Below are 11,263 nucleotides of genomic sequence, written 5' to 3'. Positions count from 1 at the left end.
GGCTCGGGTCACTGTTTGTGTGGAGTTTGCACGTTCTCCTCGTGTCTGCGTGGGTTTCCTCTGGGTGCTCTGGTTTCCTCCCATAGTCCAAAGAAATGCGGGTTAGGCTGATTGGCCAGGTTAAAAATTGCCCCTTAGAATCCTAAAATGCGTAGGTTAGAGGAATTAGTGGGTAAATATGTGGGGGTAGGGCCTGGGTGAGATTGTGGTCGGTGCAGACTCGATGGGCCGAATGGCCTCCTTCTGCACTGTAGGGTTTCTATGATCTTTGGACTGTGGAAGGAAACCGGAGCACCCGGAGGAAACCCACGCAGACACGAGGAGAACGTGCAGTGACCCAAGCCGGGAATCGAACCCAGGTCCCTGGAGCTGTGAAGCAGCAGTGCTAACCACTGTGCTACCGTGCCACCCAAAAGAGAAAAAGCTGGAAATTCTCAGCAGGTCTGGCAGCATCTGTAGCTTTGACAAAGGGTCATCTGGACTCGAAACGTCAGCTCTTCTCTCTCCTTACAGATGCTGCCAGCCCTGCTGAGGTTTTCCAGCATTTTCTCTTTTGGTTTCAGATTCCAGCATCCCCAGTAATTTGCTTTTATTATTAATGAGGTGCATACAATTGTGTAAAACAGCTGGACAGGGAAAGATGCACAGCACATCCCTAATTGCACCTTTGGTTTGAAAGAAAAATATTAAATTTTCCTTTTAATTGTTCAGTTTTATCATTCCTTGTTGAACCACACTCCCCAGGATGCAGTTGGGGGACTGGGCTTTGATCAAAGGCTTCGGGGTGGAGTCCCGCCTCCTCTGCTCAATGATGGGACAACTGGTGGAGCCAATCCAGAGAGGGATGGCAGGTCCAGGACCATACTATTGGTGAGTCTGTGCTGTCAATCAGCCAATCTACCTGCACTTCCTGTTGTCAATTGCGAGGGGAGGGAGGACCTGTTCAGCTGGAGCGAGTGTCAAGTGTCTGCCACAGAGACACTCAATCCTGCCATGTTGAGCAATGGACCGAGGAGCAGCGACGCGTTAGCACACAACACACATTGCAGGCGCTCGCTTTCGCCCAGGGAAATAATTTAGAGACGGTTCAAGCGGCAGTTTGATTTTTTTTATATATATTGTATTTTGCTCGGAAGGACTGCAGAAGGTGCCCGAGACGGAATATTCATTGGAATGACAGGCAGACTGCGGTGACAGCAGACAGAGAGAGGGGAGCGGTGAGTGCCAGCGTCGCTTGGTCCAGGGCTATAAAAAAAAATAAAGGGGGTGGGAACAGCAATATCACTGCACAGGGTGCACTGTAATTGTCCGGCAGCATTGGAACTGGAAAATACCTGCACCCCCTTTCTCTCAACCCCCTCCCTCACTCAAAGGTTATTGATTCACAAAGGCGCTAGCACAGCTCCTGATTATAATAGAGACATGGGGCATTTACTACTTCCATTCTGATACTGTCAGCAATGCAAAGCTTCCCATTTACTACAGTACTTACTCGTTGCAGATACGAGGTGATGTAGTGTTTGTCTGTATGTGTGTGTGTGTGTATGCATGGTGTCAGAGATGGGGCAGGCTCGAAGCTTTCGAAATATCTGACCTCCCTTTGTTGGAACAAACTCTGGACTTTAATGATAACCCCGGTTGCAATGAGTATTGGTATCTGCAGTCCCCACCTCTTGGAGACTAGGGGGTTTTAAACATTTCTGGCGTGTAACAAAAGTTGGTTCCTTTTTATCCATTCAAGTGAAATCTCCTTTGGCCAGTAGAAATCCAACACTCTTTGAAATGTTAGGATGGAAATAATTTACGTAGTATCCCTTTTTTAAAAAAAAAGTTATTGATCTATTTATTGTATATAAGGAGCTGAAAGGGTCTCAGTGAGAGTTCCTCTCTCTCTCTCGTATCTGTACGGACCGCAAATCATGACCCCAGCGAATGTAAAAGTAACATTTCCATTGGGTCACACGCCCAATTGTATCGGATTCTCCCTGCGTGTTTGTGTCATTGATCACCCCCCCCCCCCCGGTAATTAATCCTTAGGTAGGATGTCTGCTTTATGAATGGGAGTGTTATAAACCGCCCCCCCCCCCCTCCTTCATTCCCCATTATAATTAGCTTAACATGCAGTTCATTCTATTTTACTGCACGTTCATATATATATATATTTTTACAAAAATAAACTCTCAGTTCCCTTTCTCTGGTAGAATAGTAGATGTTGTTCTCATAAAAAACGTCGCTCAGTTTTTTACGAATGCAGTTTTTTGGGGGGGGTGGAAAGACGCCAGATATTTTTTGCTTGGCAAATGGGTAACATTTGGTTGCAGTGGATATGCATACCTGTATTTTCTTTTGTTGATGCTGCTGGCGGTATCTTACAATCTCCAAGTAATTCCTGCTTTTGTTTAGCAGGCAGTTTTATTCCTTGTGATGTGCTAGTGTGACAATCCATCTGTAGCGAGAGAGAGCCATTGTCAAGACCGTTTTATCTTCACACCTGTACAATGATCATTTTAAACCGGTGAAATCGCGGCATCCCACCATCACTTAGAGAAATTATCAATGCTGAATAAAAGTGGATCGATGCGAGAACAATTAGTAATCCCCCCCCCCCCCAATTTTTCACATTTTAAACCCTTTGTATTGAGAGGGCTAATTATGTGAAAATTGTACACGCTGGAACCGGGGAGTTAACCATATTCATGCGTTTTAAGAAAACTCTTGACAGATTTCGCCCATGGAATGAGTATTTTTAAATGTAATGATTGGATGCCCTTTTGGGTGAAATGCTTTATTTTTTTTAAGGGAAGATCTGACTGATGCGAAGGTGTTTTAATAAAACGACAATTTATATTAGAACTGTAGCCATTTTAAGCAGAATTGCTGCACCTCAGATGTGACTCAATTCCAGACACAGCAGTCCAGGAAGTAGAATTTGAGTTGATTTTCAGTGTTTTGTTTTAAAGAAGGGGGAGCTACTGGAAAACAATTAAGTTGCATCTGCATGGGGAGAATAATAAGCCAAATTTCTTCATGCTGTTTTCTCAATGACGAGGGACCACTACAGTATTAGCTTAACCCTAAGAAAAATATGTAGAGTAAAGGATTTAAAATTTTTGATTTGATTTATTATTGTCACATGTATTAGCATTCAGTGAAAAGTATTGTTTCTTGCACTCTACACAGATAAAGCATCCCGTTCATAGAGAAGGAAATGAGAGAGTGCAGAATCGAGTGTTACAGTCATAGCTAGGGTGCAGAGAAAGATGAATTTAATGCAAGGTAGGTCCATTCAAAAGTCTGAGGGCAGCAAGGAAGAAGCTGTTCTTGAATCGGTTGGTTCGTGACCTCAGACTTTTGTATCTTCCCGACGGTGGAAGAGAGAATGTCCGGGGTGTATGGGATCCTTAATTATACTGGCTGCTTTGCTGAGGCAGCGGGAAGTGTAGACAGAGTCAATGGATGGGAGGCTGGTTTGCGTAATGGATTGGGCTACATTCAAGACCTTTTGTAGTTTCTTGTGATCTTGGGCAGAGCGGGAGCCATACCAAGCTGTGATACAACCAGAAAGAATGCTTTCTGTGGTGCGTCAGTAAAAGTTGGTGAGAGTTGCAGCTGACATGCCAAATTTCCTTAGTCTTCTGAGAAAGTAGATGTGAGTGAGAGAGGAGGGGGACAGGGAGTATCAGGAACGATGTAGAACCTGAAAACGCATCAAAGTTTATGGACAAACGTTGGTGCCTTTTTTAATGTTTCTGTTTGTATTATTTTTTTTTGCATCTGTAGTTGATCAGGAAGGTAAGATAGACTAGCCAACAGTACATACTGAGTTGCTGGGACACTGTGGGAAAAGGTTGCTTCCCACATAGGTTACCTCCCTTTTCAGATGACTCACCAAAATCTGGAGAGTGCCTGATTATGAGTAACACCCAAGAAGGAGAGTAGGCCCTTCAGCCCTTTCTGCTATTCAACGAGATGTTGGCTGACCTTGCTCCACTTTCCTGCACTATATTATCATAGAATCCCTCATAGTGCAAAAGGAGGCCATTTGGCCCATTGAGCCTGTACTAGCAACAATCCCACCCCAGCCCTATCTCCATAACCCCACCTATTTACCCCGCTAAACCGCCTGACACTAAGGGGAAATTTAGCATGGCCAATTCACTTGAACTACACACCTTTTGAATGTGGGAAGAGACTGGAGCGGCCAGAGGAATCCCACGCAGACACAGGGAGAAAGAGCAAACACCACGCAGACTGTCACCCAAGACTGGAATTGAACCCTGGCGCTGTGAGGCAGCAGTGCCATCCACCGTGCCACTGTGCTGCCCTAATTATCCCTCGGTATCCAAAATCAAACTCCACACAAGTCAGTCATCTGAGGCGAGATTTGAACCTGGGTCCCTGGCGCAGTGGGGCAGCAGTGCTAACCACTGTGCCGTCCTAATTATCCCTCCATGTCCAAAATAAAACTATCAATTTGTCCTGAATATGCACAAGGAATGAGCATCTATCTCTCTGGGGTAGAGAATTCCAAAGATTCACAGCCCTTTATAAGTTGGGGGTGTGCAGAAATCTTCTCACCTCAGTCCAGATTGGCTGACTCCTCCTGAGACTATGACTCCCATGTTGGAGACTGCATCCAAGGGAAACGACCTCCCAGAATTTACCCTGTTGAATCGCTTTAATAATTTTATTTCAATGCAATTGTAAATGATATTGAGACTTGCACAACTCCGGATTGTGACTAACGTACAGTTGGGCTGGGTCAGATGTTTTGTGGATGAGCTAAGAGGCTTCTGAGAAAACTAAGCAAAAATTTCAATTGAATTCTTAACTCCTACCTCGATCAGATTGGCAACAAGTATAAGGGAAATGATAGTGCTGAGCAGGTTTGCTCTGTGGCTAGAATATCTCTCTATCCTGCCACATGGTGATACCTATCTGATTAAACCATACCGTAGAAAATTGACTTGAACAAGTGCTGTCAATGCATAATTTTCTTGTTGCATACTTAGCACTCCTAACACGCAAGTCTGTAAATGCCGTCCCGTAGTAATATAGTGATAAAAAAGCAAAGATGAGGAGATTCTGTAGTGTTTCTCTCATATCTTTTAATTACACGTGGGTATTCCAATCTAATGGGAATATAAAACCTATGCTGCTGACTACAAACATAAACAGTTATTAAGACTCAAGGTGTTTAATTGGTTGTAAATAACGGTGACATGGACAATGACTGGAGAAACCCTTTTGACCTGATGGCCGATATCCTGAAGGTTTTTATTGGGGGTGGCTGCAGTGATAGCCCGATGCATTGGCTTTGAACTTCTAGAATTCCTTGGATTGTAGGACAATTCCTGGAGCGAATAAGGTAGTAAACACAACCTTGATGCTCAAGAAAGGAGGGAGAACAAGAGAAAGCAGAACTATAGACCAATTAGCCTGATATCAATGGCAGGAAAATGGAGAGGATGTGGAAATTTTGCCATGATCTTATTGGATGACACATGAAGCTGGAGGGGCCATTTGATCTACTCTTGTTCCTACCTCTTGTGTTCTAATTGGAAAGATGCCTGCAATGAATTGTCTGATGTTCTCGTATCATTATTTTCTCACTGCTAACCTTGGTACCCAGGGGTTGAAAGGGAAAATGAATAATTGAGAAGTTGCTTTTACTTTCTATTGTAGGAAACCAATGCCGCCAGAGAGACTAATATAATTTTAAAGTTGACTAGTTTTAGCTTGTTGCAGGAATTGGGCTTTGCTTATTGCCCTATCTTTTTGGTGATGCTGTTTTAAGTCTGAACAGTTAAAATAGGCACATATATTGGGATTGATCTTGATTTATTTGAGGCTGATGTGTGAATTGCTTGACCCCTTGTGTGCCTTACGCTGGTTCAAATGATAGACGACATTGCAAAATTGCATTGCTTTGTGGGTGTGTGTATTATTCCCAAAGCGTGAGGGTGGATCTGTCAGAGCTAGTTCCAGGATATACGTTGGGAGGTTTTACCTTGAATTAGTTCTTGTGGTTTTGTAACCCAGAGGCTGGATTCGTTTTTATTTCTCGTATCCCCTTTCATAGAAGGCATTGATTACTTGCTGGGGCGGGCTTCCACAGGCACCTGCCATCCGTAAGCACTGTTCATCAGCATCCGCTGAGTTTGCCAGCAGGCAGTCTGAGCAGCAGTCAAGACCAGTGTACACGGTGCAAATCATTTGTATATCCAGTAACACTCTTTCACTTCTGAAGTAGGTGGCATTAGACGGTGCTTGAGAGTGGTAATCCTGACTGCTTTTAAAAAGAACCTTTAATCGCACTGACCTGAAACTATCAGTGAAACTATAATGAGAATGTTCAAAATGACAATTAGTCTGGCTTGCTGTTTGGAAGCTTTAGGTTCAAAAATTGCCTTGTGATAAATTAAGGCTGCGCTTATTTATTTTGAGATGTAAATTTGTCTGACAATTCACAAATGGTTCGCTTTCTTCTCTTCTCGCTCTGTATTTTTAAGAACATGCTTTTCATAAGAGTACATTACATAACAGTTATAGAGTCGGAGGTTTACAGCATGGAAACAGGCCCTTCGGCCCAACTTGTCCATGCCGTCCTTTTTTAAAAAAAAACCCCTAAGCTAATCCCAATTGCCCGCATTTGGCCCATATCCCTCTACACCCATCGTACCCATGTAACTATCTAAATGCTCTTTAAAAGACAAAATTGTACCCGCCTCTACAACCACCTCTGGCAGCTTGTTCCAGACACTCGCCACCCTCTGAGTGAAAACATTGCCCCTCTGGACACTTTTGTGTATCTCCCCTCTCACCTTAAGCCTATGCCCTCTAGTTTTAGACTCCCTTACCTTTGTGAAAAGATATTGGCTATCTACCTTATCTATGCCCCTCATTATTTTATAGACCTCTATAAGGTCATCCCTCAGCCTCCTACGCTCCAGAGAAAAACGTCCCAGTCTATCCAGCTCTCCTTATAACTCAAACCATCAAGTCCCGGTAGCATCCTTGTAAATCTTTTCTGCACTCTTTCTAGTTTAATAATATCCTTTCTATAATAGGGTGCCCAGAATTGCACACAGTATTCCAAGTGTGGCCTTACCAATGTCTTGTACAAAGAACAGTACAGCACAGGAAACAGGCCCTTCGGCCCTCCAAGCCTGTGCCGCTCCTTGGTCCAACTAGACCAATCGTTTGTATCCCTCCATTCCCAGGCTGCTCATGTGACTATCCAGGTAAGTCATAAACGATGTCAGCGTGCCTGCCTCCACCACCCTACTTGGCAGCGCATTCCAGGCCCCCACCACCCTCTGTAAAAAAATCCCTCTAATATCTGAGTTATACTTCACCCCTCTCACCTTGAGCCCGTGACCCCTCGTGAATGTCACTTCCGATCTGGGAAAAAGCTTCCCACCGTTCACCCTATCTATCCCCTTCATAATCTTGTACACCTCTATTAGATCTCCCCTCATTCCTGGTTCAATCTACCAAAATGCATCACCTCGCATTTGTCTAAATTAAACTCCATCTGCCATTCGTCAGCCCACTGGCCCAATTGATCAAGATCCCATTGCAATTGGAGATAACTTTCTTCACTGTCCACTATGCCACCAAACTTGGTGTCATCTGCAAACTTACTAACCATGCCTCCTATATTCTCATCCAAATCATTAATATAAATGACAAATAACAGTGGACCCAGCACTGATCCCTGAGGCACACCGCTGGTCACAGGCCTCCAGTTTGAAAAACAACCCTCTACAACCACTCTCTGGCTTCTGTCCGCATCTCCACATTCTGCCAAGGAGCCAATTTTGTATCCATTTAGCTACCTCACCCTGGATCCCGTGAGATTTAACCTTATGCAGCAACCTACCATGCGGTACCTTGTCAAAGGCCTTGCTAAAAAATTGCTTTAAAAAGGCCTTGTTCAAATTTTACATCACAGTGCAATCCAGTCAAACTCTTTCAATATAACACCTGGTGAGGTGCGTCACTACACTTATAATTACTGATTATATTTCTATTAGCTCAAATTGGCTTCGTAGCGAGAGGATTTGAGTATAGGGATATAGACGTTTTACTGCAATTGTATAGGGCATTGGTGAGGCCACACCTAGAGTATTGTGTGCAGTTTTGGTATCCGAATCCGAGGGAGTACAGTGAAGGTTTATCAGGCTGATTCCTGGGATGGCAGGTCTGTCATATGAGGAGAGACTAAGTTGGTTGGGATTATCTTCACTGGAGTTTAGAAGAGTGAGAGGGGATCTCATAGAAACTTATACAATTCTAACAGGGTCAGACAAGGTAGATTCAGAAAGAATGTTCCCAATGGTGGGGGATTCCAGAACTAGGGGTCATTGTTTGAGGATAAGAGGTAAACCTTTTAGAATTGAGGAGAGGAGAAATTTCTTCATCGAGGGTGATGAATATATGGAATTCACTCCCACAGAAAGTAGTTGAGGCCAAAAAGTTGTCTGATTTCAAGAAGAAATTAGATATAGCTCTTGGGGCTAAAGGGATATGGGGGGAAAGGGGGATGGATCCAGATCTTGAATTTGATGATCAAAATGAATGGTAGAGCAGGCTTGAAGAGCCGAATGGCCCTTCTTGTTTCTATGAATGGCTGATTAGTGATGCAAAACGATGGCCAACAGCATGCGTTCAATTCCTGTACCAGCTGAGGTACACGGAGGCCTCACCACCTCCACCTTGCCTCTCACCTGAGGTATGGCGACCCTTGGGTTAAATCTCCACTGGTCAGCTCTTCGCCTTCAAAGGGGAGAGCAGCCCATGATCATCTGGGACTCGAGAAGAAGATTTTAAGAAGAAATTAGTTATGGCTCCTGGGGCTGAAGTGATCACGAGAAAGTCAGGATATTGAATTTGACCAGCCATCATCAAAATGAATGGCGGAGCAGGCTCAAGGGGCCCAATAGCCTACTCCTTCTAGTTTCTATGGCAACTTTACCTTTACCTATATTTACAATGCATCCAGTACTTGAAAGGTTGATTAGATTTTCGACTTCTGAGAAGAAATAATTCTACATATCAGCTCTTGCATCTTAAAAGTCACTGCGTGTGAAAGGTAATCTCTCTCTCTCTCATCCTGTGGGATATGGATCTTTTAATTTCAACTTGAAGGAAAATTTGTATTGCTCCTCGGATCTGCTGAGTTGACTGAAGGATGGGGCGGCCTTCTGTATAAGGTCATTGTACCCGGCATGTTGCTGACACAGAGCTAACTGCTGATTTGTATGTCAGTCACTGCATCTCTCCGCACTTCCCTGAGACAAACCTGTTTGTAAATTTGTGGCTTTTTGAATTATTTATAAATTACAATTGTGGCATAATAAATATGCTGGAGCACCTGTTTTTTTTTTTTTGGTGAAGGACAGATGCCTACTCAGGAACCCTTTATAAACTCAGAGGTATTGAGAGTTCTGAATTTCTTTCTTTCTTTAAAAAAAAACAGTATTATTTTTCCAACATTAAGAAACTCTCTTTTTAGTTTTGATGAAGAGGCAACTGGAATGGAACCAATGGGTGGAATTTTACCCCCATGTCCACCCGAGGTTTGTACTATCCAGCCTGAGGCCAACAGAGAATGCCTGGAAGGCGTGCTGGTAGAATTCCGGCCATTAACTCTGTTTCCTCCCCCTACAGATGCTGCCAGACCCACTGAGCTTTTCCAACATCCTCTGTTTTTGTTTCCAAATCCAACATCTGCAGTATTTTATTAAGAAATTCCTTACTGGAATAGTGTTGCATGTTTATATTGCCAACCTGAATAGCTTATTTGGAAACTGTTACCAAATTGGCACTAAATGATGGGTAATGTTCTGAAATCACCTGCACCGACTAGGAACTTTTGAGTCCACTTTGACTTCGTCTCTCGCAGCTTACCCTCTGATTTCAGCTTCTCTGCCATTTGGCCGTTCGCACCTTCTATTCTCTCTATGGACTGCCATTAGCAGCCTTTCCCCTTGTTTCTGTGACTGTGACTCATCTTTCACTTCCCTCACCCTACAATATAAATATCCCTCACTTTCTATGTCTTTTAGCTTTGACTGAAGGTCATCTGGACTTGAAAAGTCAGCTCTTTTCTCCTTACAGATGCTGCCAGACCTGCTGAGATTTGACTCATTTCATGTTGGGTTCTTATCATCCAAAAAAGGTTTTATGTGTGCAGTGTATCAAAATAATTGAAGAAACATCAATAGACTCATGAGGGTAATTTAAACTTGCATCCCATGCCAGGTTATAACAGGACCTGGACAAAACCCAGACCTTCACTGACAAGTGGCAGATAATATTTGCACCACATTGATGCCAGGCAGTAACTATCTCCAACAAGAGAAGACCCAACCACCGGCCCCTGACCTCCCGTGGCACCAGCACCCTGCTGGGCTCACTCGTGACCATGGCAGAATTGGACCATCCTATAAATGCAGTTCCAAGAATAGGTCAGAGACCCAGGTACCCTGCAAAGAGAGACTTGGCTCTCTGGTCTCCCCAGTTAAGGCAGTTGGACAAGGCTCTGAAGAAAGGTTAACATTTTCCTGGAACTTAAATCCCAATTGTAAATTTTAACAAGGCATGATTTGAAGAAGGAGTAAATTTATCTATCTGCGGAATCATGATTTCTGGAGATTGTTTGTTTGCTTCTGGGTTGAGAGATTTTCAGTTCTCTACTTTGGAACCCTGGACAGGGAGATGGCACTCAAACATTGGAAGCCAATCTGCCTTCGGTGAATGGACAATTGATGTTGCTTCTTGAGTCAGACAGAAAAGATGATGTAGGACAACAAAATAACATGTTTGTTTATTTGGGGCATTCCAAGATTATCTTGGCCAGTATCCGCACGATGGAGAATGTAATGCTCGCGTGTGTTTGAAGCCCAAGGGGTGTCTACCTTGCCAAAGCACACATGAAGGCTCCATAGGATATGGTGTGGTTTGGGTTACCAAAGCAATTCACTCATTCTTGTTTTCAACACAAAAAGGCTGCGTTTGTTGACCTACTGACCATGAGGCATCAGCATAATGCTCATTTACATGCAAGTGGCATTCTATCTACAGGTACATCACGGTAGCACTGCTGCCTCACAGTCGCACCTCTCTCACATTCCTCAACCACCTCATAAACCAGCTCTACAGCAAACGCCGCATCCTGGAAACCAAGATAGAGTCCATATTCTCAACTTGTGCTCAGGACGCAGACCAGCTACGAAACTCTGCCAAGCAGACGAGA

General features: G+C 43.8%; 1 protein-coding gene across 4 annotated transcripts in view; it reads left to right on the top strand.

Annotated features, from left to right (window-relative positions):
* The first annotated feature begins 977 nt into the window (after positions 1–977).
* The window catches only part of ralgps1 (Ral GEF with PH domain and SH3 binding motif 1), a 758,896-nt gene continuing 748,610 nt past the window's right edge, over positions 978–11,263 (top strand). For 3 of the 4 annotated variants that reach the window (XM_078226430.1, XM_078226431.1, XM_078226429.1), the window contains exon 1: positions 988–1,217. The gene's annotated coding sequence lies outside the window, so the exon portion shown is untranslated. Of the gene's footprint in view, positions 1,218–11,263 lie in introns of all 4 variants that reach the window. The other variant, XM_078226428.1, reaches the window with a different exon arrangement.

Source organism: Mustelus asterias, chromosome 13 (assembly GCF_964213995.1).
Source record: "Mustelus asterias chromosome 13, sMusAst1.hap1.1, whole genome shotgun sequence".
NCBI classification, from domain to species: Eukaryota; Metazoa; Chordata; class Chondrichthyes; order Carcharhiniformes; family Triakidae; genus Mustelus; species Mustelus asterias.
The sequence above is the reverse complement of the archived record's forward strand: the minus strand, read 5'-3'. Positions and strand labels throughout refer to the sequence as shown.